Raw genomic sequence first — 24396 nt, 5'->3', positions numbered from 1 at the left:
AGCATGAGACCAGCCTGGGCTACAATGGTGAATTCCAGGTTAGCCTGGGCTACAGGGTAAGATTCTGTCTCAAAAATAAATAAAATTAAATTTAAAAGTTGGGAGTGGAGGTGGATGCTTGTAATCCCAGCTACTCAGGATGCTGCCTGCTCAGAGGAGGAAGAGTTCAAAGTCATCTTGGGCTTTTTACTGGTAAAGGCTCTGACTCAAAATATAAGCAAACAAAGAAAGATGGTCAGTGTAAGAACAGTTTTCCTATCCCAATGCCTTGGTTCAATTCCCAGCCCTATAATAAACAAACAAACAAAGCAAGTAATTAATATGTAAATAACTGAACTGATATATGCTATTTGCTTTGCTAACCTGTGGCCGCTGTCCACAGCTGGAGAACTGGGAAAATGCTCACAGAGCAGGGAGCATGGGACGGAATGTGTGCACACGTGTTCATCTGACTCTGGGGCAGAGAAGGGAGCATGGGGTGGAATGGGCACACACATGTTCATCTGACTTTGGGGCAGAGCAGGGAGCGTGGGGTGGAATGGGCACATGTGGTCATCTGACTCTGGGGCAGGGCAGTGGTATTTAAACAATCAGCTCCTTCTACGTGTGATCTCCATCTTCTGTTAAAAGTGCTCATGGTGGAGTATGATATGCAGAAAGGGCACTACCATCTGTCTGAAAAATATCTCAGAGGCTTTTGCCTGTCATTCAACAAGCCAGTTACTTACATGCCTTAATGTTCCTTAAAAAAAAAAAAGGCTTTGGGTTAAATTGCATCACGTCGGCTCAGCAGACTGGCTTCAGATCTGCGAAGCTCACACCTTCATTCGGTTGCAGTAAATTTTAAGTCTGGCTCTCCCAGACAGACTGGTGTTTGGGGGTCTGCAAGTTAGTCAGGGGGCATGGTGGGGGAAGGGAAGGCATGAGAGCCCCAGCCATTAAGTACACAGTGATTGGTAGATGCTCCTCTGGTTTCGGGATGAAACTCTGGGCTTGGTGGTCAATGGACAAACTCCTGGTCAGAGCTGCTGAAGCAACGTGCTATCTCTTAACCTATTCTGTTTCATGCTCCTGAGCTGTTCCTGATCATTCTTATGGTTTCCCCAGGTACTCAGCTTTACCTAGTGACTCTGAAGATTTCTTTCTTTGAAAGCCTTTCGCTTCACATCTGTCAATTGTTCCTGTTAGGGGAATAGAATTTATGTTTTATTTATTTTTTCTTTGCTTCATCTTGCCCTCTTAGAGGATCTGAGGGTTTGATATCAGCCTGGACCCAAACAGTGGCCTCAGCCTCTCTGGTCTCTCTAGAGACCTTGGTTAGCACAGAAAGGTGGATAAGGAGGTGAAGAATATGTCCCTGTAGGTCCTTCAGAGCAAGGTCTCTCGAGCTTTTCACAATAATTTCTTCCACAACTGGAGCAAGCTGGTGTGTGAGATAGGTATGGAAGCCAGATGTAGTAGTAAGCCTTAAGTTTATTTCTAATAAACAGTTCCTTTGCATACATTTAATTTCGCAGCTTACTAAAGTGGAAAGCAAGTTTGTAAACTAGTGATGTGACAGCTTATTTTTACATAAAGAATTAAATCCTGGCTAAATATTTGAGACTGTAGAAGGTAGACTATCTTTAAAGGTTTTCAGAGCTGACCAGTATTTTGATGTTATAATTGCCAATATTGACAATGACGTGTCTCATTAATGTTTATTATACATTAGCAGACATATTTCAGGGCTATTTCAGAAATTGTTGGGAATTTTATTCTAATCCCAAACCAAAATTTAGTTAACTTAAAAAAATGAAACTCAAACCAGCAAATCAAGCAGCAGTTATTATTTCATTTTTAATGTATTTCCCCACAATCTTTTTTAAATTAAAAAATACAATTTTTCATACAATTATTCTGATTATGGTTTTCCTCCCTCATCTTCTCCCAGATCCGTCCCACCTCCCCTCCCACTCAAATCTACATTGTTTTCTCTCATTAGGAAACAAATAATCATCTAAAAGAAAAAATAAAAACAAACATGAATAGGACAAAATGGAGAACCTAAGCAACGGCTCAAGACACACAGAGACAGGGAGACATACACACTGACAGACACAGAAATCCCAATAAGTACACAATTAGAAACCATAATATAAAAGCAAAAGACCTGTAGGATAAGGATAAAAAAGCCCAAAGTATTATGAGATAGAATGGATCTTCAAACATGTCATTGAGTTAGTTTCTATGTTGGCCATTCACTATTGGGCATGGGACCTTGCCTCAAGAGAGGTTTGTATACCCAGTGAGACTCTGTTGGAGAAAACTAATTTTTCATTTGTGGGTGGTTATCAGTTGGATAACCTTCTGGGTTAGGAATAGTGCATCACCATGAGGTCATGGCCTACTGGCAAAATTTCAGCAGGCTTGGGTGGAGGCATCTGTCTCCTGTGGTGGCTACATGGCTTCTCACTGACTCTACCTTCTTTCTTCCAGCATTAAGTTTAGTTTTCCTGCCTAGTTCTATTCTTACCTGTCATAGGCCCAATTAGCTTCTTTATTAGTTAACCAATAAAAGCAACACATAGACAGAAGGACTTTTCACTTCATCTGTCCTTTTCTGTCTAAATAAAAAGGAAGGTTTTTAACTTTTTAACTTTAACATAATAAAATTACATACAACAAAACAGTTATCAAGCAAGAATTATAGTTACAATATCTGTCCATTTACATTTGGCAAATTAAGGAAAATACTCTATCATCTATCCTATCTTTGTGAGTCTTATATCTAATTTATCTTTTATCATAACTAAGGAAAACTATAACTCTTTATTCTTCAACTCCATCAAAGACCCCAAACGGATATAATATTACCTAAGTTAACAGGAAGTGCATTGTAAGCAACTTCCAAAACTCTAGAATTGACAAAGACATCACACTGTTTGCCACAGTCACCCAAAGTTCTTCTGTATCATTGGGGCAACCAACTTCAGCCTACAGGCCCATAATATCTGACAGACTTTTCCATGAAGCAGAAAATTTCAAAGACAGTTTCACCTATATTGGCAGTTTGTCAGTCACTTTCTTCTGTGTCATGCAGAATGTCTGGCAGACTCTTTCAGGAAGCAGGAACCCTGAAGGACCACCTCACTTTTAGGCAAGTTCAACAGTCATTTTTATGTGGGTCCTGCATGTCCAGTTCATATAGCATAACATCAAGTAGTCCAGGCAAGAGCAGTTTCTTGCCTAAATGGCTAACAAACTCCACAAGGAACCTCTTTGATGCTCATTTTCCTCTGTAAGTAATTGGTGCTGCTAAGGTCAGATGTGTCTCATAGTCATGAAAAGCCCTAATAAAATTTTAAATTTTAAATGCCATAGTCTATTAGTCTTTGAAAGGTTTGAAGAATACTTATCTAATTGAAATATATTTCTATGTATCTAGAAAACCCAACTAACATGACTATACGCTTGACTGTTACAGATAATTATCTATTAATCTATATTTCTTAATTATACATTACATTTTAAATGAGCTGCACAAACACAATAGCTTAATCAAGAGAAGAAATATATTTAAGAAAATTGACCTTAAGTTTGTATCCATAAACCAAGATCCATACCAATTCAAAGTATTCAGCTCTATATCATATCCCCCCTTTATATGTAAATAATATGTTGTAAGGAGAGAGGGCCGCTTGTTTGTCCCAGCTGCCCAGCTAGCTTAGCCTCGAAATAACCACACAGAAACTGTATTAATTAAAACACTGCTTGGCTATTAGCTCTAACTTCGTGTTGGCTAACTCTTACATATTAGTTTAACCCATCTCCATTAATCTGTATATCGCCACGTGGCAGTGGCTTACCAGAGATTCTAACTGGTGTCCATCTCAGGCGGGGGATCCATGGCTTCTCTTTCTCTGCCCTTTTTCCTCCTAGCATTCAGTTCTGTTTTCTTTGCCTACCTAAGTCCCACCCTATCAACTAGGCCAAGACAGTTTCTTTATTCATTAACCAATGTAAGCAACACACAAACAGAAGGAACTCCTACACTAACAATATTTGAGAATTTGGGCATAGTTCTTTCCAAACTGCTTCCTGCTTTTTACTGGGTAAAGTATTTTTAGGGTTCATGGAGACCTTTCATGGTCTTGGTCCATTAAACTACATTAGTCTGGAAGGAATCCACAGGTTCTCATCCTCTGTGGAAACAAAACAGAATCTCTTTTCCAAAGCAACATATCCTTAGATTCAAATTCTGAAGTCAAGTTACCTTTAAAAATATATATGTTGGAGTCACTGAGCAGTCACAGAGGACTCAGCTTCCTCCCTGTCAAGCCCCCTTACTTCCTGATGCTCCATACCCACCACCGCCTTCTACAGCAGCTGTCTTCTGCAGGCTTTTTCCACTGAGGAAAAGGAATTGTATTGTATTGTATGTCTGTTATTCAGAACCCCCACTCTTTCGACCCCTTTGCTTCCTGCTGGCATTGAAGGTTATATCCATATAAGAATTCAACAGAGAAACGGCAGGAAGACCCTTACCACTGTCCATGGGATCGCTGATGAATATGATAAAAAGAAACTAGTGAAGGTGTTTAAGAAGAAATTTGCCTGCAATGGTTCTGCAATTGAGCATCCAGAATATAGAGAAGTAATTGAGCTCCAGGGTGACCAGCGCAAGAACCAGTTCCTAATAAAGATTGGACTGGCTAAGGACGGTCAGCTGAAGGTTCATGGGTTTTAAGTGCTTGGGACTCTCTGAAGCATAAGTGAGGATTTCCTTGCAATGAGTAAAATTTCCCTCCTGTCCCTTATCACAAGTTTAAAAACCTCACAGCTTGTATAATGTAACCATTTGGGGTCTGCTTTTCACTTGGACGAGTGTAACTCCTTCATGCAATAAACTGAAAAGAGCCAAAATATATATGTTGGCTTAGCTTAGCAGCCCCCAGAATCAAATATCTCTCTGTAGTCAAAAAATTTAAAGAAAACACAGTAATATACACAATCCAGACTCTCTGTGTATTTTCCATCTTTATATGACTTATTTTTCTTTACTTTATTACTTTTTCTGCAAGTTTAATATTTATTTTATTATCTTTACTCCTTTACTCTGTGTCTGTCTATACTGTCTTTTTAAAGACTTTGTTTTACTTTCTTCTATATATTTTTCTTCTCCCTCTCAAGCCTACGTACATTTATCAAATACCGTGACCCATTTAGAGGTCTTTTCCATCTGAATTTGTCTTTATTGTGTATCTATAGTTATCTTCAGACCAGGAGCTTTTACAATAGTAAGCAGCTTGGTTACAGTGGCCCTGGATACCACTCTGCCTCTCAGGCTTCCAATATGGCCGAGGTACTTCGCTGCCGCCTCTGGGACTGCTGGGTGGGAGCCATCCTCACTACCTCAACTCTGCGTAGCACCACGCAGCATATAAACCCTTTTTATCTGAGTAATAGCTAAATCTGCCATGCAATGCACTGTGTGCCTGGAAATATCTCTGTGTTTGGTGGTAGGAATCTGCCATGCTCTCCTGCTTGTGCAGGCCTAGCAGACTCGATCCCATCACAGGCCTGTGGAGGGGGGAGCACTGAGCCATGGGCGTGGTCTCAGCTACTTTCCTCCTAACCCTGAGTGGGCATACAAGCACCCAGGCCCACAAACGCCATTCAAGTGCTCCATAGCCGAATCTCCCGAAAGAGTCAGAGCTGTTTGTGCTGGCAAACCAGGAAGCTGCCACTGCACTGTTTTTTTTTTTTTTATTCATTTATTAAAGATTTCTTTCTCTCCCCCCCCCCACCGCTGGGGCATGCATTTTTCTTTCCTTTTTATCATGTATAGGGTGTATTGCCTGCATGTATGTCTGTGCACCACATGTGTCTCTCTAGTGGTGAGAGCAGAAGAGGGCATCGGTTCCCCTGGAAATGGAGTTATAGACAGGGAGCCACTCCGTGGGGGCTAGGAATCGAACCTGGATCCTGTGGAAGAACAGTTGGTGCTTGTAATGCGGAGCCGTCTCTTCTGGGACATGTATTTTGGCGAGGAATTCAATTTAGCCGTGTGCGGAGGGACTCCTTCCTCTCTTGCTGGCGGACTGTAGTCGAAGAACTAAGGTTTCAAGATTGCTTCCACCTGGGCCGGTGCCTTTGGTTTCTGTGAGCACACTGAGCCGCTTGTGCCGCCTAGAGGGCGCTGGCATGAGTGCCCTGATGAGGCCCGGCTGCCCTGGTGTCTGGAGGGAGAAGCAGGGGCTCAGCCCCCTGCCTGATTCGGCTCCAGCCCTCCTCGAAATTCCAGACGTTTCTGCTCAGCTGATGTAGCATTTCAACCTTGATAGGTGCTTAAAAACTGGAAACCCGAGAAGCCGGGGTAGAAGAGGTGGTTCTCGCGCTCTGTCCCAACGCTCGCTCCAGGACCCCGCATGCCTATGAGCTCCGCCAGTGCATTGCGAGGGCAGGGGCGGGAAGGGATCCACCCTGCTCCTACCCACAGTTGGGGTTTGGGGGTGTCGCTGCCCTTTTCCCCTGGCCCCGTCGTCCCTTTCCAAGATGCAGGCTCAAAATTGACAGAGTTCAAAGCCCCTGCTGGGCGGACCTTGGGTTTGCACTCTATCCCTTTTGTGTTTTCCTCTCCCAAATAAAGCTTAACTCGTGCATCATGAAAGCAGGCTCCACTCTTCAAAGTCAAAGGCTGTTTGGCAAAGTACTCCCCCCCCCCCCCCCCCCCCCCCCCCCCCCCGCAAACTGGCCACTTTTGGTATATAAATTAGTCACTTTTCTCCTTCCTCAGTTTTGTTGTGTGTCGTCACCCCCACCCTCCAAACAAGTGTCTGTAGGTGCAAGTGTGGGTATGCAGACAGCAAGGCAGCGTGGAGACGAGAGGACAATCTGGGAGGATGGGTCAGCCTGCAGGTGACTCCGCTATTTGTTAGAGGGTCTCTTGGAACTTGCCGGGAACTTCCTGTCTCCCCCACATCTTCCATCTCTGAAGCTGAGGTGAGTTACAGTGTGTGTGTGTGTGTGTTAGCGGCGGTGGCCTTTACTAGCAGAGTCCTTGACCCCGCAGTTCCTACGCCCATTTCAATTGTTCTACATCAGCTAGATTTTGAATTTTGCTTTCCTCCTTAACTTTGTTTTACAGAAGTACACACTGTCCGTATAATGTTCTGTCAAATATATGAAGGTATACACAGCTGGACTTTAGTGTTTTCCTTTAAAATTGTTAGGGACTGGAAAGATGACTCAGCGTTCAGAGTACTTGCTCTTCTCCCAAAGGACTGGTGTTGGGTTCCTGGAACCCATGCCGAGTGTCTCACAACCCTCTTATCTACACACACACACACACACACACACACACACACACACACACACACGAAATAAATGAATGTAGTAATTTCTTTTGTGAAAGAAAAGGCTAGTCAGAACCCCCCAAAAGGGTGTCACACGTGGGAAACGATGCTTTCGTCTTATGTGACTCAAGCTCACAGGTTGAAATTAAAATATTTGTCAACAATTCTCTTACAGGACACCAGCACCACAGGTAACCTCTAGAGTCACCTCAGTCCTGGGAAAGTCAATTGCATGTGTGGGCATGCACATGCCTCTGTGGCCTTGTAGAAGTCGGGACAGCCTGCAGGACTCAGTGCTGTCCTGGGACCACGTGGGTCTCGGGATGGAGTCTCGTTTGTCAGCTCTGGGCAAACACTGCAGACTGAGCTATTTTCCCAGCTCTCAGCATTGTCTTTCTAAACATTGTGAGGGAAAGTTCATGGGGAGACCTTGCCATGGCAGTGCGAGGACCTGTCTTCCCAAGGATGTTCTGGTATTGATGTCTGTCTGTCTGTCTGTATGTCTGTCTGTCTATCTCTCTATCTAATTGCAAGCATTAAAATGATAACTGCCTATTTAGATAGATAGATGATAGATAGATAGATAAATAGATAGATAGATAGAAGGATAGTAATTGGTAATTTTTTTTGAACATGCAACCCCCAAAAGTGTGTCACATGCCCTTGCGTGTTGGAGCCTTGCCCAGGAGGAGAGGGCCTCTCCCCAGGTGCCTAGTTGGTCTTCACTAACAAGGAATTTTGTCAGGTGGGGTTCATCTGGGAGTTGTCAAGGTCAAGGCCTGGAACACTCACTGGAGCCCTGTTTCCCAGTTTGTATGTCCTTGGCTCTCCCACTCACAAGCCTTGCTTACAGTGGTAAACTCTGGAAAACTCCTTGATGTCTGCTCTTCTCCTCTCAGGTCTGAGAAGCCAAGCGACCTACAGTGTAAACCAGTTCCAAGCGTCATTTTAGAACCAACCTCAATTCATGGCCCATTTTCAAATGATGAGCAGTCTTGGGTTATGTCAAGAGGAAGACCTTTTTGTCATGGTCACAGAGCTCAGTGTGTGTCCCAACTTTCTGTGGATGACTTGGACACTCTTTGGATTGGTGCTGAGTCTGTTTAATCTGAATAATTTTAAGTGCTTTAGGCGGACTGCATCTTCACAAGCTGGTAATATTGCAAGCATTAAGATGATCACTGCCTAAGTCTTGGCACTCATGCACAATCTGGTTTCTTTGAGACCATTAGTGCCTGTGTTTTCAAGGTTCTTTCTTCATTTCATTTGCCCTCTTGGAATTTGAAATAATTTAGGCTAATAACCTTAGAATTCTCCCACAAGGAGATTGTGTGCCTGTCCACACGCACACACTAGTTTTGTGTCATTGACCGGGGAGGATATGGAAGTGTCTCATATGGACTTTGAGGAGCTTGTAACTAAGCTTCACGGGTAAGGCAAGCAAAGCTCTGGCATGCTTAGTGACTTCCGTAAGGATTGGAGTTCTCTGTTCACAGGGCATGGTTGCTTGCTAACGATGTTCTTAACTGCCAGAATTGTGGAATATGAATTGTGTGGCAGAAGATGAACTGTGGGACTCAGCATTGGGGAAGATGGGGGAACATGGAGGTGGCAGGGTTGGAAGAGCCAGGAAGCAGGGAGAAGGTTATGGACAGACAAAAGCAGTTAGTAAAGTTGCCTTGTGTCTTACTATTCTTTTGTGAAGAGACGTCATGACTAAGGCAACTTCTAAAAAGACACATTTAATTGTGGGCGTGCTTACAGTTTCAGAAGGTTGGTTTACGACATTCATGGGGCAGAGCATGGCAGCAGGCGGGCGGGCGGCCATGGTGCTGAGCAGAAGCTGAGAGCTTACTTCCTGATCCACAGACAGGAAGGAGAAAGAGTGGGGGCTGCTATGGGCTTTTGAAAGCCCCAGTATCACTTCCTCAAAAAGGCACACCTCTGACAAGGCCCCTTAATCCGGCCCAAAACAGTCCCGCTACCTGGGGACCAAGCACTCAAACACTTGCGACTATTGTTATGATTTTCGGCTCTTTAAGAGACAAGCCACACCCACTCCCTCCCCCATCCGCTGAGGCAGGCTGATCTTCAGCTTCTGGCCTGAGCTCGTTCTCTTTTTCATCTTCCTCTTGGAGAGGCAGCTTTGCTTCTGCCTCTCCCCACTTTTCCCCCCCCCCTTTCTCTCTCTCTGTCCTCTTCTCCTCCCCCCCCCAATAATAAATATCCATTCTATTCTGTACGATGTGTCTGTCCACGTGTCTCCCACACGCTCGCCCTCCCAGCAGCTTGCTGCTGAGAACCTGTGCCTTCCAGGGACTCACTGTCTCCTGCCCAGCTGCTTGCTGCATAGCTGGGTTTGCTCGGCTCTCCCAGTCAGGGAACCACACTGTCGCTAGGACCAGCCTGCCCCACTGTCAGCTGCTCGGGACCCACCGACAACAAAAATCATAAAGATTATGGGGCCATTCTCACTCAAAACAGCACACCTCCAGGGGAAAATGTGGTAAGAAAAAGAGAAACAAAAAGCCTCCTTTGGTGATTAGGGTTTATTAGGGTGATTGTGTTGGGAAAAATTAAATAGGATGTTGGCTTAGGTTTGTGTAGAGACTTCCAAGTTAAAAAAAAAAAGGCTTATCCTTGAAACCACCACAATCACCTTCACAGTTACCACTACCTCCACCACCTCCACCACCTCCACCACCTCCACCACCACCTCTACCACCACCACTACTACTATGGGCTTACAAAATGTGGTTCTAATATAAGTTGCACTTTATGGGGTCCTCAAACCTTCTGAAATAGGTAGTTCCTATGTCTACTTTATAGCACAGGACCTGGAATATGAAGCAGTAACTTGTAGCTGGTATGTGGCAGGAATTGAGTTCAGATGGACTGGTCAGGCGCCTTGTCACACAAACCTGAGTTCAACTTTGCTGATGTCACCTACTAGTTCTGTCCTGTCTTCCAGGGTCTCTGAACTTGTGTTTCCTCATCTATCAAGGAGAGATCGGCGTTTTTGGGAGGAAATGGTAGCTGGTGCGGGCTTGTATTCCTCACAAATATGTAGGAGTCCACGGGGATTAGAAGGGATGAGGGAGAGGCTTGCTTCAGGAAGGATTTGCTTGGCAACTGCCTGCAATAATAGTGCGGATCATAGGAGTTGGATTCCTTCCAGGGTCTCCACAGAATAGGCTATACGTCCTGCCTGTCTTTCTGCAACACTCTAAGAACTGAATCCTTTTCTCTTTGTCTTCCAAAAGTTGGAGGGTAAACCCAGGACGCCGCCATTGTCCTGAGATTTGGCACAGGCTCTGGCAGCACTTGTGCATTCCAGGGGCTCAAATGGGGATCTCCTGAAGGGATCCGTGTCCTCTGGCTGCTAGTTCCTGCTTCCTGTTTCAGCTAACCATAGCTAAGTGCCCTGTGTCTCTCTGGAGAGACCCAAAACAATATTCTCAATAGCCTAGAGTTCAGCAATGCAGGAAATGACTGTAACCAAGATGTTTAAACAAACATAACGGAAAAAAGTGGCATTTAGCCATGCTCCTAGAGGAAATGGCAGCTAGCCATGCCTGTCTCAGCAGCAATGACCAAAGCTACCAGGTGCTGCTCACACTGAAGTCCTGTGCGTTCCAGAACTGACCACACGGTGCTCTTCTTCGAGGTGACATTCTCTAGTTGTAGATTATTTTCCAATTACCTTGCTTTATCTAAGGATTTCAAAGTCCACAAAGGGCCTTATAGCGTTGATTCTCAAGCTTCCTGCGATCCTTTAACTTGAACACAGTTCCTCGTGTTGTGCCCCCAACCATAGAATTATTTTCACCATTTCATAACTGTGATTTTGCTACTGTTATGACTCATAATGTAAATGTCTGTGTTTGCTGATGGTCTTAGGCGACTCCTATGGAAAGGTTGTTTGTTCCCCTGGGGGTCAAGACCCATAGGCTGAGAAGCACTGGTCTTTAGAGAACACCTTCTTGTCCATGGTTGTGACAAGTTTATTTGTTCTTTTTTTTTTCTTAAGATTTAATGGGGTGGGTGGTGGCATATATACAGAGTTTTAGGTCTGGGGTCAATACTTTCCCTCTACCATGTAAGCCCCAGAGATTGAATGCAGGTCACAGATTTGGTACATTTATCCGCTGAGTCAGTTCACCAGTCCATTTTTCATATTTTTTTAATGAGTGCATTTTATTTGTTTAAGTTTTTTACATTATTTTGTGAGTGTGCGTATGTGTATCTATTTGTGTATGCATGCGTATCATAATGCACACATAGAGCTCACAGAACAACTTATTAGGGGCCTGTTCTCTTCTTCCATCATGTGGGTTCAGAACGAGTTTAAGTCCTTGGACTTGGGGGCAAGTTCTGTAGTCACCCACACTATGGATACATCAGTTGTGTAACAGTTTCCTCTAAGATTGAAACATTCCGTCCTGCAGGGAACTCCTTGAGCAGGCAGGTGAACAAGATAACTCCAGGAAATCCCCGAAATTGACCAGATTCACTAGGCCCCTCACTGATGGAGTAAACAATAGAAGCTGAGAGTCCATCGACAAACGGAGATGGGAAAGAAGACTCTGAGGAGACCAGCTGCTCAGGAGAAGCTGCCTGGAAGAGGTTTAGACCAGCTGAGGCACCTGGAAAGGACCCCCACCAACTTGCTGAGCTGTTTGCAGGGTGTGCAGTGTGCTCCAGGTTCCCAGCTTTTGTGAGCTGTCACCAATGGATGGGTGGGCTTTGGTCATTTCTGCTCCTGCAAGTAACAGGTCTCACCCATATCCTTAAACTTCAATAAAGCTCATTACTTCACCAAATTGAACATTGGTTTGGTTGTATCTGTACTGAGGTCTGTTGTGAGCTCCCTATCTGGGGTGAACAGATGTGTATTATGTCTCCCTAGGAAAATTTTTGTTACATGTAGCATCCTAAAGCACATGGTTTTAATGGACTTGTATTTCATGTGTATCTTTATGTAATATTCGTTTGTCCTAGAATATTGGTATCAACCTGGCTGGTAGAATAATGGCTTTCCAATTCACTTGAAACAAAGTAGCCACCCACCCTCGTGGGCTTGCTGCTTCTCAGCTGAGCCAAAGACACTTCATTCTTGATTCATTTAACACCAAGAGAAGTGTGTTACAGAACTTTTCCTGGGGACACACAACACATACATCTACTTACCCCAGATGGAGAACCCACAATAGAGCAAAGTATGGCTATCACCAAAGTACGAGTTTGAACCAATGAGTCAGCATTCTCTGATAATCAGTGGATTTGGGCAGAAATTCTGGCTTTCAGTGTTCACTCACCTGCCGAATCAACTAGCCCTGAAAATGGATGGCGCTGGAGCGTCGGGCCCATACCCGGCCGTCGCCGGCAGTCGGAACGGGACGGGAGCCTCCAGGCTGGGAGTGTAGTTCAGTGGAAGAAAATTTGCCCCAAATCTGCAGGACCACAAGAAACAAACAAACAAGTGAATACATAGGAAAGAAAGGGAAAAAAAGGAACTTAATTTCCGTCGGCAAATGCTCCTGTCTTCCTCCCAGGGTCAGGACAAGATGAGAGGATATTAACGTGACTGGCACAGTGTCTACTGCGCTGTAATTGTTTGTAAAAATTATTTGCTGTCTGCCCTTTCCTTCTAATAACCATCATGCCTTTTGTTAGGGGTGTTCTTTGGCAGGGCACATCCCCTCATTCCTTAGCTTCCTGTCTGGTGTTTGCCCCACAGCAGGGGTCTCAAAGTCCCTGTGAACCATTGGGTCCTCTCAGAAAGCCAGAGGGAAAGATGGGTACCTGAAGACTGGAAGCCCATCTATATGTTTGCAGCGGGGGCTTTCCACAGAGAGGTGTGTCTAGCTCCAGGCTAGCTCATGTCTAGTGTAAAGCTGGCCTGCCTTCAGGAAGCCCTGGCAGACTGAGGCTCACTCCCAGAGGTTTCTCATTTAGGCAGAACAGCCTGGTGCAGATGTCCCCAGAGTGGCTCATCTGGTCATTGTCACTCACAGCTCTGATCCTTTGTTGCCACAGGTGGCAGAGATCTGTCTGTCTCTAGATTAGCATCATTGCTTCTTACCTCCTCATCTGAGCATCCTAGGAAGGGTAAAATGACTCCAAAACAATTACTTAAGCTAGTTTAAAAACAATGAAGCCCACAGACTTGGAGTCGTGGCCTGTCAGTTGGCACCTGTTGTCACACAGGCTGCTCTGGAGGGAAGCAATTAGGATTAGTTTGCTTAGCACAACCCTAAAATGTCCGCAGTGGGGCAGAAGCCAGGGAGTGGGCGGTGGGTTTGCTTCTAGGGTGTGCCACCTCTTTCTGAGCAGAGAGTGGGGGAGGGATGGCTCCATCCGGGATGCCCTGTTAGGTTATTTCCGGTCCAAGTGACTCATTCATGTGTTGCCTCCTCTTCCATCTCCAGAGACAGCAGCCACTGGCAGGTTCATCCTCATGTCTGGGGTTGTGGCTTTCAAACTGGGAGGAGGAGCTCAGGACATGCCAAGCGGCCAGGAGCCTTGTCTGCTCTGAGTCTCTACATGACGGATAGCCTGGGCCTCTCGTGAGTCAGGACCTGCCAAGGGTTGGCCAGCGCTGGGAGGGAAAGACACAGCTAACCAACCCAGGCTCCTGAGCACTGCCCATGGCTTCCATCACCTGGGGATGGAGGGATGGATGTCGGGGAGCCAGGCGAGGCTCCCAGCCGCCTTTCCATGGCTTAGTGTGTCTCTCCCTTTGCCTTGATCCCAGCTCTGCCGCTTTTAGGCAAATGTGATCCTTGACTGAAGGAAGTGGGTGGTTCTGGAGAGGCGCTTGCTCAGCTTACAAAACACATCTCTTCTTCCCGCTCTTCAAACTCAAACTCTGTAACCTCCCCTCCTTTGAGAGGCTCTGGCTGGCCTCAAACTATAGCCCCAGCTGAGGATGACCTTGAACTGATGCTCACGCCACTGAGTGCTGGGATTACAGATATGTGCTACCATGCCCAATTTTGTGGTGCCAGAGATGGACCCAGAGCTTCCCGTTTGCTAGGCACGTAGCGGTTTACCATCTGAGGGCCACCCTGGTGGCCTGTAATTCTTTCCATCTTTTTATGTGAAAAATATTGAGTTGGGGTGGCATCCTTCTGCCCTGTGGATAGCTGCTTGTTCTCTCAACGCACCACTGACCACGCAGGGACAGACTGTGAGCAGTGACCCAGTTGCTGGCCACATTTCACTCCATTGTCAGGACTGCCTGTAAAGGTGGCGACAGACCTGGCCCTGAGTCCCAAAGACAAACTGCCTCCCTGTGCTGTCAGATTTTATCTCTTCTGCCATGGGGTCTGCCCCGATGTTCCCTTCTGAGACTTCCAAGAGCATCCTCACATGACACCTATTGTCAGCCCTCAAGAGATGGCACAGGAGAGACTCCATGCAGGGACCCCAGCAGCGATGGGCTTAAAAGGCATCCCTGAAGCAAGGGATGCTCACTGCCACTCCTGCCTGCCTTCGCACACTTGTCTAAGTGTTGCTGACAGTTGCTTTAAGCCCCGTGAACACGAATCTTGGAAGGTTGGTGGCCGAGAGACAACAGCTGCAGCCGCAGGGCTCAGAACAGGCTGACAGGCCATCACAGTTTTTTTTTTTAACTTCTTACTTTGAAATAACGTTAGATCCCAGAATACTTGAAAAGACAGCGCTCCATAGAGTTCCCATGTTCTCAGTGCTCATGTATCCGTGTCTTGTATAACTATGATACATGTATGAGAACAAGAGTGGAATATTGATAGAAGCCAGTAATGAAAATCACACTGAAGACATTTCAGCCTTTGTTTTCATTTAAAAAATCTTTCTACATTCTCTTAATTTGTGGGGTGTGTGTGTATGCTTTGTGCTGTGTGTGCGTCAGAGAAAGGGAGGAGAGAGAGAGATAGAGGAGAGAGAGAGAGAGAGAGAGAGAGAGAGAGAGAGAGAGAGAGCATGCAGAGGTTCGAGGACAATTTGCAAACTTCAGCCCTCTCTCTTCAGCCATGTGGAGCCGGTGCCCTGATCCCCTGAGCTGTCTCACTAGTCAGAATGGAATCCAGGGTCCCATCTGGTGTTGGGTGGTCTTGTCGCTCCATCTCCACTGTGAGAGAACTTCTCAATTCTTTCTTCTCTTTGTGACCATGACACTTTTCAGGAGATTGACTTGCTATTTCATAGCCAAAGGGTCAGCCAACTCTTTCTATCAAGGGCCAGATAAGTGTTCTGGGCTTTTAGGTCACGTGGCCTCAGCCGCTCACCTTCCCTGTCCTAGCAGAAAATCAGCCTTAGATAAGACGTGGATGAATGACAGGCTGTGTCCCAGTGTGGCATCGTTTATGCAATGGGGCGGAGGCTCAGGTTTGGTCCTCGGGCTGTGGTTTTCCTGCCTCTGTTGGAAAAGTTTCTGGCATTTGAGTTTGTGTGGTATGTGTTTGCTAATAAGAAATGCGCCCTCTCCACAAATCTATGTTCAGTACTCGGTGAAGGAGGTGTTGGTGCGAAGCTAAAGTTGCGATTTTTCCTTTGGGACCGAGCATGTTTCCAGGGGGATGCATAGGACTATGCAAATGTACTGTTTCTTTCAAACTTCCACCTGATAATTTTAGCGTCCGTTAGTGGTGCTGAGTCAGTTACCGCTGCTGTAATGGATTGCTGGGCCTTTCGTTCCTTCGACAGTTGCTAATGGGGTTTGTGTTTTGTTTGTTTGTTTGCTGTCTGCTAAGAAAGAGCCGTCTGTCCTCTCTCTTATTGGTCAATGTCACATCAGTGTGATGTAGGCAGTGCCTTTGGGTTTTGGGTTATGATGATCACAAAGTCAAAGTTTTGGTCTCATCTAATTTTTGTTTTGAGAGAGGGTCTTCCTATAAAGGCTGGACTGGAGCTCTCTATGTAGACCAGGCTAGCCTCTGTAAGGGCCTGGCTGGCCTGAAACATTATGTAGATCAGACTGCCTCTAGACTGCTGGGATTAAAGACATGTGTCACCACGCCTGGCACCTCATCTAATTCTTCACTACCTCCTGGATTTCACACTCGGTATGATCTAGTTTCAGCTTTGTGGGCATTTGGTGCCTCAGACCTAATTAGTCTGCATTTCATTAGCTCAGAACATTAATGACAAGGGCTGGGCTTGTAGCTGACCGCTTCCGGACTTGCTCAGCAGACAAGGTGCTAGATTCCACCCCAGCAAACAAACAAACAAACAACCATTAATGGCAAAAGGCAGGGTTTTTTCCTTCAAAGCACTGGATGGGTGTGGCCTGTACCTGCTATCCAGTCATTTTTTGGGGGAGGGGGGCGAGTTATGGTAGGAATCAACTTCATGCCAGGCAGGTACTTTGCCACTGAGCTAAGTGCCCAGGATCTTGGCCTCCTGAACAGCCTTATGTCAGGGCAGGCAGCCTACCGGGAAAGACGTGGAGTTGGCTTTGGTTTGGGAAAGTTGTCATGTGGACCTTCATTGTCCTTCCTGATGGTTATAATCACTGTGGACGTGGAGTATTCTCCTCTGTGACCTTATTGGTTCATTGTCATCTTGTCCTTGGTGAGCACTTGGAAATGAAGCTATTTTGAAAGGGCTATCTGCTGTACGTTCACTCCATCAAGTGCTTGGTGCGTTTCCCTGAACTGCTGGAGGCCACCAAGATACGGCTGAAAGGTGCCCTGTGCCCTTCTGAGTGGTGGGTGATCTATTTTTGACTGGTGACAAATCTGTGTTCCGTCAAGTCAAGTCCCCAGGACTTTCTGGTTGTAGTCCTTCTGTTGACAGCTGTGTCGTTGAGAGTGGTCATGAGGTGGCTGGAAGATAGCGCTGGCATTTAAACACCGAGATAGCAGGCCACAGGGGAATGCAATTTTCTGGCTCTTTTGGTTAGTAAGTTCCTAGCAAGAGGGAAAAAAGCTAGAAGAAACCTCTGAGAGGGTCAAGATGGCCAGCTTAAGACTTGGAAGGCTGTGAGGGAGGAACTTTCTACTCTTGAGGACTTTTAGTGCTTGCAAAAGGAAAAGGGAGATGAGAAATGGAACCGAGGCAGCCTTGGGTTATGGGAGGTGGAAAAGAGCTAACACGATTAGTTTAGGATTAAGGGCATTTTTTTTTTTGCATGTTGCCACGGACCGTCCCTCTTGGAGACCGCTATCCACGGGAGAGCAGGGTTGAAGGATAGGATAGCCAGGATACGACGCAAGGGAATGACAGACAGACACACTGGTAGTGAAAATCTGCTGCAACTTTACTTCTGCAAAGCTTCAGTTTTTGTACAAAACAGATCAAAGAACTTGGCAGGTTCATTACATCACCCCACTCAGGGTTCCAGACATAAATCAAGGCTAAGCATAATCAAAATAGAGCTCCTTCTACCTGCTCCTGGGCTCAAGATGTTGGCAAGGACTTTTAGTTTTGTTTTGTCTCTTAGAATTCTGTCTCACACCATTATTTACATTCTACCGTGGGAGACTAGTTCTCAGGGTCCTGTGTTTAGCTTTCCATCTATATAGTTTTTATTCTTTGCTCCATATCCCCTAATAGTTTTCTCATTTTCTCATGATAGTTCCTATACCAATATATTAAAACTGGTCTCATGTTATCAATAATTTCCTTTCTTTCCTTCTTACTATAAAGACTCCAGGGCTTCCGAGATCTAGCTAATCTTTCCATAAAGGGGAATTTTCTCTAACTCTCCTTTTCTCTCTAAATCTGATTCACTATGATGATTCCCTCATAACATATTAACTTTAGCCGCTTCTTTTCATAAATAATAAAGTTTCCCAGGCTCATGTGGCGTGGGGCATACTTTATTTTCTCAAGGACTGCTTTAATGAACAGTGGAGCCGAGCCAAGGACGACGTACTTTGATCTCTTGGTAAGCGGTCAGCTATAAACAAGAAAGTTAAGAAATACAGAGAAAGATCAGGCAAGGTGTCAGGAGGGCTAGCTCTCAGGGCCATCTCCAGATACGAGATCTGCCTCTGGCATCAGGTCCTATCTCGACCGCTGATTGCCAGGGGGACCACCTGGGGCTTCGCTCCAAGAAGCTCTAACCCCAATCCTTCAGCAGGCAAAAGCCAGCGCAGAGGCATTTTGTCACTACACGGCAGTCACTGCTGTGGACGTGGCAGCATGTAGTATAAGACATAAATTAAACCTCATCCATTCATCACTACATTTCCATAATGCTATACACAGAGTCTCTGTTTTTAAAACACAATGGTTCAGTTGGTGTGCAAGAAGCGCTTCTGCGAGACCACTGAACTCCCCTCCGGTACCTTAGTCAAACCCCATGTAGCTCTAGTAACCACAGACTTAGCTGCACACGTAGGTCCAGTGCCTTGCTTCTGTGATGTCCTCAGTCAAAATGACTTGTTTGTTTGTTCTGCTGAGGATTGAAGCCAGGGCCTTGTGCACGTTAGGCAGGCACTCTAGCACTGTGCTACCCCGATTGATTGATTGATTGATTGATTGATTGACTGCAGTGCTGGGAACGGAACCCAGAGCCTTTCTATGTTGGGCAAGCAGCTAGCACTAAGCTTCATCCGCAGTGCTTTGCTTATGTTTCCTTGCTTCGAGGCTTTAACTAGTGCATGGATGGATGTCACCAGCATTCTTTCCTCATCTGCACGATGGAACAGCTTTATTATCAGCCTCACGGGCCCATCTGGAAAGTCCACTGTACAATGTCGGTGTATTTTGTAAAATCTATGATGGAAATTATTGTATCAGGCCTTTCTTTTGGGCCATCAGTCAGCTCCCAAATCATGACATGGAGACTTAGTTTTGAAGGCTTGGCTTGGTTTAGGCTCATTTCCGGTTAGTGCTTTTAACTTAAATTAATGTTTCTCTTTACCTATGTTTTGCCTCAGGATTTTTTTTTAACCTTTTCTTTCTGTATGTCTTACTTTCCTGCTGTCTCTAAGTCTGAATGGCTGGTGGCTGCCTGGCTTCTGACCCCAGACATATCTCCCTCATTCTTGCCTCTCTTCTTCTTCGTCTTGTTCTCTCCCTCTCTCTATGTCTCTCTCTCTCTCCCCCCTCTCTTTTGTTCTCTCTGTCTTCCAGCTCCATCTATCCCTCTCCTGCCTAGCTATTGGCCATTTAGCTTTTTATTAACTCAACCAGGTGCCTTAGTCAGGCAAGGTGAAACAGTAACACATATTTTTGTAGTTAAATAAATGCAGTAGAAACACATGTAACAGACCTTTATACAGTTAAAGTAATATTCCACAACACAAACAAATGTAACACATCTTTACACAGTGAATATTCTACAACAAATTAGGGCTTTCATGCCCAGACTCCACTTTCTTCTATTTATTTACTTATGGTAGCTAGTGACATTTCCTCTCACTTTTTAGCTGCTTAAGGTTATGATTTACACAAACACACACACAAGCACATTTTAGCACAGAATGTCTAAGGTTCATACTCTGAAGTTCAATTAAGAACCTCTGGTATTTTTAATTATTTTTTTAGTTAGCATATAAATAAATGAATTTATTATATATTTTCATGCATGTCTGTAGCCTTTTTTATTACTAGCTCTCTAATAATGACATTGAGACTTTTTATTAATTAATTATAAAAGCTTGGCCTAAGCTTAGGCTTATTCCCAACTAGCTCTTCAAACGTGAATTAACCCATTAAATTAATCTACATTTTGCCACATGGCTTGATGCCTCTTCTCAGTACTATACATCCAGCTTCCTCCACATCTGGCTGACGAATCCCCCACTGTAGTAAGGGGCTGCTTGTATGTTCCCAGCTGCCCTCAGCTTGTTTGTTTCCTGGGCACCCAGACTCCTGAAATAAATACACAGAAACCATATTAATTAAATCACTGCTTGGCCAATTACTTAAGTGTATTGCTAGCTAGCTCTTACATCTAGAATGAACCCATTTCCATTAATCTGCATATTGCAACATGGCAGTGGCTTACCGGCAAAGTTTCAGCATGTCTGTCTCTGGCAATGGCTCCATGGCTTCTCTCTGACTCTGCCCTTCTTTCTCCCAACGTTCGGTTTAGTTTTCCCCACCTAGCTCTGCTCTACCCTATCATGGGCTTAAGACAGTTTGTTTATTAACCAATAGTATTCACAGCATACAGAGGGGAATCCCACATCATATCCTCCTTTCTGTTTAAATAAGAAAGGTTTTAACTTTAACATAGAACAAACAAAAAAATTACAACAAAATTCTTACATCAAACAAGAATTATAGTTATAATATTTATATCAACTTTATCTCTTATCATATCTAAGGAAAAGTATAATTAACTATGTATTCTTCAACTCCATCATAGACTCCAGAAGGATCTAAAATTCATAAGTAAACAGGAAGTGCATTGTAAGCAACTTCAAAACTCTAGAAATAAATGAGACATCATGCTGCCTGGACAGTCATCTGAAGTTCTTTTGTATTGTTTGGGCATCCAGTATTCAGCCTGTAGGCTCATAGTATCCAACAGACTTTTCCATGAAGTAGGATTTTTTTTTTTTTTTGCCTTGTAATGGCAAAGTCCATCAGTTGCTTTCTTCTGTGTCCTGCAGAATATCTGGCAGACTCTTTCATGAAGCAGGAACCCCAAAGGACCATCTCACCTTCATTAGGCAATTTTAGCAGTCATTTTTCCATGGGTCCTGAATGTCCAGTTCACACAGCATACCATCAAGCAGTCTAGGCAAGAGCAGTTGCTTGCCCAAATGGCTAACAAACTCCATAAGGAGCCTCTTCGATGCTCATCTTCTTATTGAAGTAATTGGTGCTGCCAGGAGCAGATGTGTCTCACTGTCATGAAAAGTTCTAAGTTTTTAAACATTTTAAATGCCATATTCTGAACTGTATTAATTAAATCACTGCTTGGCCTATTAGCTCTAACTTCTTATTGGCTAGCTTTAACATCTTAATTTAACCCACTTCTGTTAATCTGTGTATCGTCACATAGCAGTGGCTTACAGGTAAAGTTTCTGCATGCCTATCTCTGGCGGTGGCTCAATGGCTTCTCTCTGACCCCGCCCTTCTTTCTCCCAGCATTCAGTTTAGCTTTTCCCACCTAGCTCTGCTCTACTCTATCACGGGCTCAAGACAGTTTACTTATTCACCAATAATATTCACAGCAAACGGAGGGGAATCCCACATCACCCACCCCTTAGATTTCTTCCCAGAGTTCCTATCTCTGCCCCAAAGTCCCTCCTGTCCTCTCCTGCCTAGTAACTGGTCATTCAACTCATTATTAAACCAATAAGAAGGTGCCTCAGGCAGGTGCAGAAGGACAGAGACATTTTCACATGGTATATAAAAAGATTATTGCAACACATGTCTGTCATTATAGTTTTATTTGCCTTCTGCTGTGCCTCCTGTCTGCTCTTGCTGGCTCCTTTCACCACTAAATAGCCCTGTGCTCCCCTTCATTTTCATGTCTCATATATCCCATCACCTTTTCCTGTTTTCTTTTCCTGTGAGACCCCTTTCTCCTCTCACACAGGTCTGCTTTTCTGAATCTGGTTTATTTTAATGTAGCATTTGCCAGAGAACCTCTCATTTCTACCCACTTTTCTTTATGGAAATTACAGCCTTATCTGATAGAATAAGGTTTCTTCACTTGGAATTTCCTGCTTGTACACTTCTTCCTGACACCTCTACTGTATACTTCTTTATACCCCGACTGTATACTTTCTGACACCTCTACTGTGTAATTCCTCACACCCTGACTGTATGTTTTCTTATACCCCAACTGTATACTTCACACCCCAACTATATACTTCATATGCCAACTGTATACTTTACACCCCAGCTGTATACTTCCTGACTCCTTGACTGTGTAATTCCTCATACCCCACCTGTATACTTCCTGACACCTCGACTATGTACTTCCTCAAACCCGACTATATACCTTTTGTTGTTTCTATTGTTTGATCTTTCTTTATCCTTCTTAAAATCAAATTATGTTCATTAATAAAAGTAAGCACATGTGTTTCTAGTATCAAGTTATCTAAAGCAAAAGGAAAAGTTGAGCTGTGTGGTTCAAACTGAGAAGATAGTAAGATATTAAAAATGTGCAAATCAAGAGAGCCCAAGCCTTGTCTCCCTGTCCATATTTAAAATGTCAATGTTCCCTCAGAGGGTTGATTTTATTTTCTTTCTAAAGCAATGAGCCCATTCGATGTGCCTCCAATCATCCGTGAGGTATTTATAGCAGATTGATTAAGTCGGGTCATGTGGCAGAACACTGTAATCATATTTATGGTCAATGATGGTTTTACACATTATTAGAGAGAAGTGAAGTCACACCAAATTAAATGGAGATGTCTGATCCAGACATCAGTTCAGTAATTTCATGGGAAAAATAATCTAAATGGGCAAAAAATGTTTTGTATTAGCGCTAGTGTGATGGTGTTACAAGGTTTTCCAGTGACTTGAAACAGATTGCACAAGGTTTGCCAGTGATTTGGCACACATTGTGGATGAATGTTTGAAACAGAAGTTTCATGTTCCTGAGGAACAGACCCAAGGCTAAGCTGGGAGCCTCCCCTTTTCCCCAGTGTTTCACCGTGACCTTGGGCAGGTCATTCCATCACTGGGGCATGTGAAATGCAAGGGACTTCTCAGTGTATGTTACAGGAGACGATGTCTTCCCTGTTAACGTATGCCTTTAATGATAGGATTGCTGCTGGAAAGGTGTGCAATCAACTTTTAGCACACTCAGAGAAGGTGCAGAAACGGATGCTCACTCTTCCGACCAGCCCTTGGGTTAAAAACAACACAACTCACAGAAATGCAGATCTTTCATATTCCTATACATGCAAAAGCAAAAAAAAAAAGACTTAATAACTTAGGAGTAGAGAGTGGGATAGAGGTCACAGGAGACTGGGGTGGGGGTGGGGAGAAGAGATGCATATGAGTCTGGAAGACAGGAACCCAAATGCTGCAAGGAGGGGCATTGGCTCTACAGTTTGGGTGATGAATACAGTCTGGGGCAAGCTGCTGTACAAGCCAGAGTAATTAGAGTTCTGGTAGTGTTTGAGGGATTAGAATATGAAAGACCCTGGTTTGATTATTACATGTCATACATCTGGATTAAGCTGTGATGCTACACCCCATAATTAAGCACAAATGGATTATATGTCAATTAAAATTTTTATGAAGAGAGAAAACATTAGCTTCCCAGGAGTCCCTCTGTCCTGACACACACACACACACACATACACACACACACACACACACACACACACACACACACACACACACACACGAAGGCTTCATGTTAGTGCTTTTTTGAGACATTTATTTTTATGCATGAATTTCTATCCTCATATTCAATGTTATCCAGAAGAGGGCATCAGATTCCATGATAGATGGTTGTGAGCCACCATCTGGTCACTGGGAGTTGAACTCAGGACCTCTGGAAGAGCAGCCAGTTTTTTAAAAATGTTTTGTAGACTTCATCATTGAAACCACCTGGCTAGCTGACTGGAAGGGATTTAATTACTGACTCAATTGCTTTGTCGGAGGTTTTTTCCTAGCTTATACTTCTTCGGGTCAAGTGCAGCAGGTCATATATTTCAAGCACGAACATGAAGACGACCATTGCTAGTATTTATTTGTTGAGTGCTGGTGATGGCACTTATGGCCTTGAGCGTGCTTGGCCAGTGTTCTTCACTGAGCTGCATTCTTAGCCCCCAAATGACCATTTTAAAACTGCACGGTTGGTAGATTAGCTACTGTTCTTTGTTTTACTGAATTACTTTTCTTGTTTAAGAATAAACTCATTTTAATTGGCATCTTATTTTTTTTAAAGTAAAGTATCAAGGAATATGAGGATTTTGCTTATACAGATTATCATTAATACATATTCTGGTTTTGCCATATAGTTAGTAATGTATTTTGCCCATTACAAATAGGAGAGTAGATATAAATTTGTCAGACTACATATGAACTGTTTTCACACGCTAATGGCATAGTTTATGCTTTAGTGTCTCTGTGAAGTTGTTGGTAGGTTGTCATTATTAATTGGTAGCTAGCCTCACTTTTGGTAAACTAGCTTGGTTTCATG

General features: G+C 44.2%; 1 protein-coding gene and 1 pseudogene across 2 annotated transcripts in view; both read left to right on the top strand.

The window, feature by feature from the left end:
- Rbm20 (RNA binding motif protein 20) overlaps window positions 1-24396 on the top strand; it is a 170985-nt gene that overhangs the window by 24782 nt on the left and 121807 nt on the right. The window lies entirely within an intron of this gene.
- Window positions 4420-4729, top strand: LOC126504940 (eukaryotic translation initiation factor 1-like; annotated as a pseudogene).

The sequence above is a fragment of the Alexandromys fortis genome, unplaced genomic scaffold (assembly GCF_014885135.2).
Source record: "Alexandromys fortis isolate MF-2015 unplaced genomic scaffold, M_Fortis_MF-2015_v1.1 scaffold_16, whole genome shotgun sequence".
NCBI classification, from domain to species: Eukaryota; Metazoa; Chordata; class Mammalia; order Rodentia; family Cricetidae; genus Alexandromys; species Alexandromys fortis.
The sequence above is the reverse complement of the archived record's forward strand: the minus strand, read 5'-3'. Positions and strand labels throughout refer to the sequence as shown.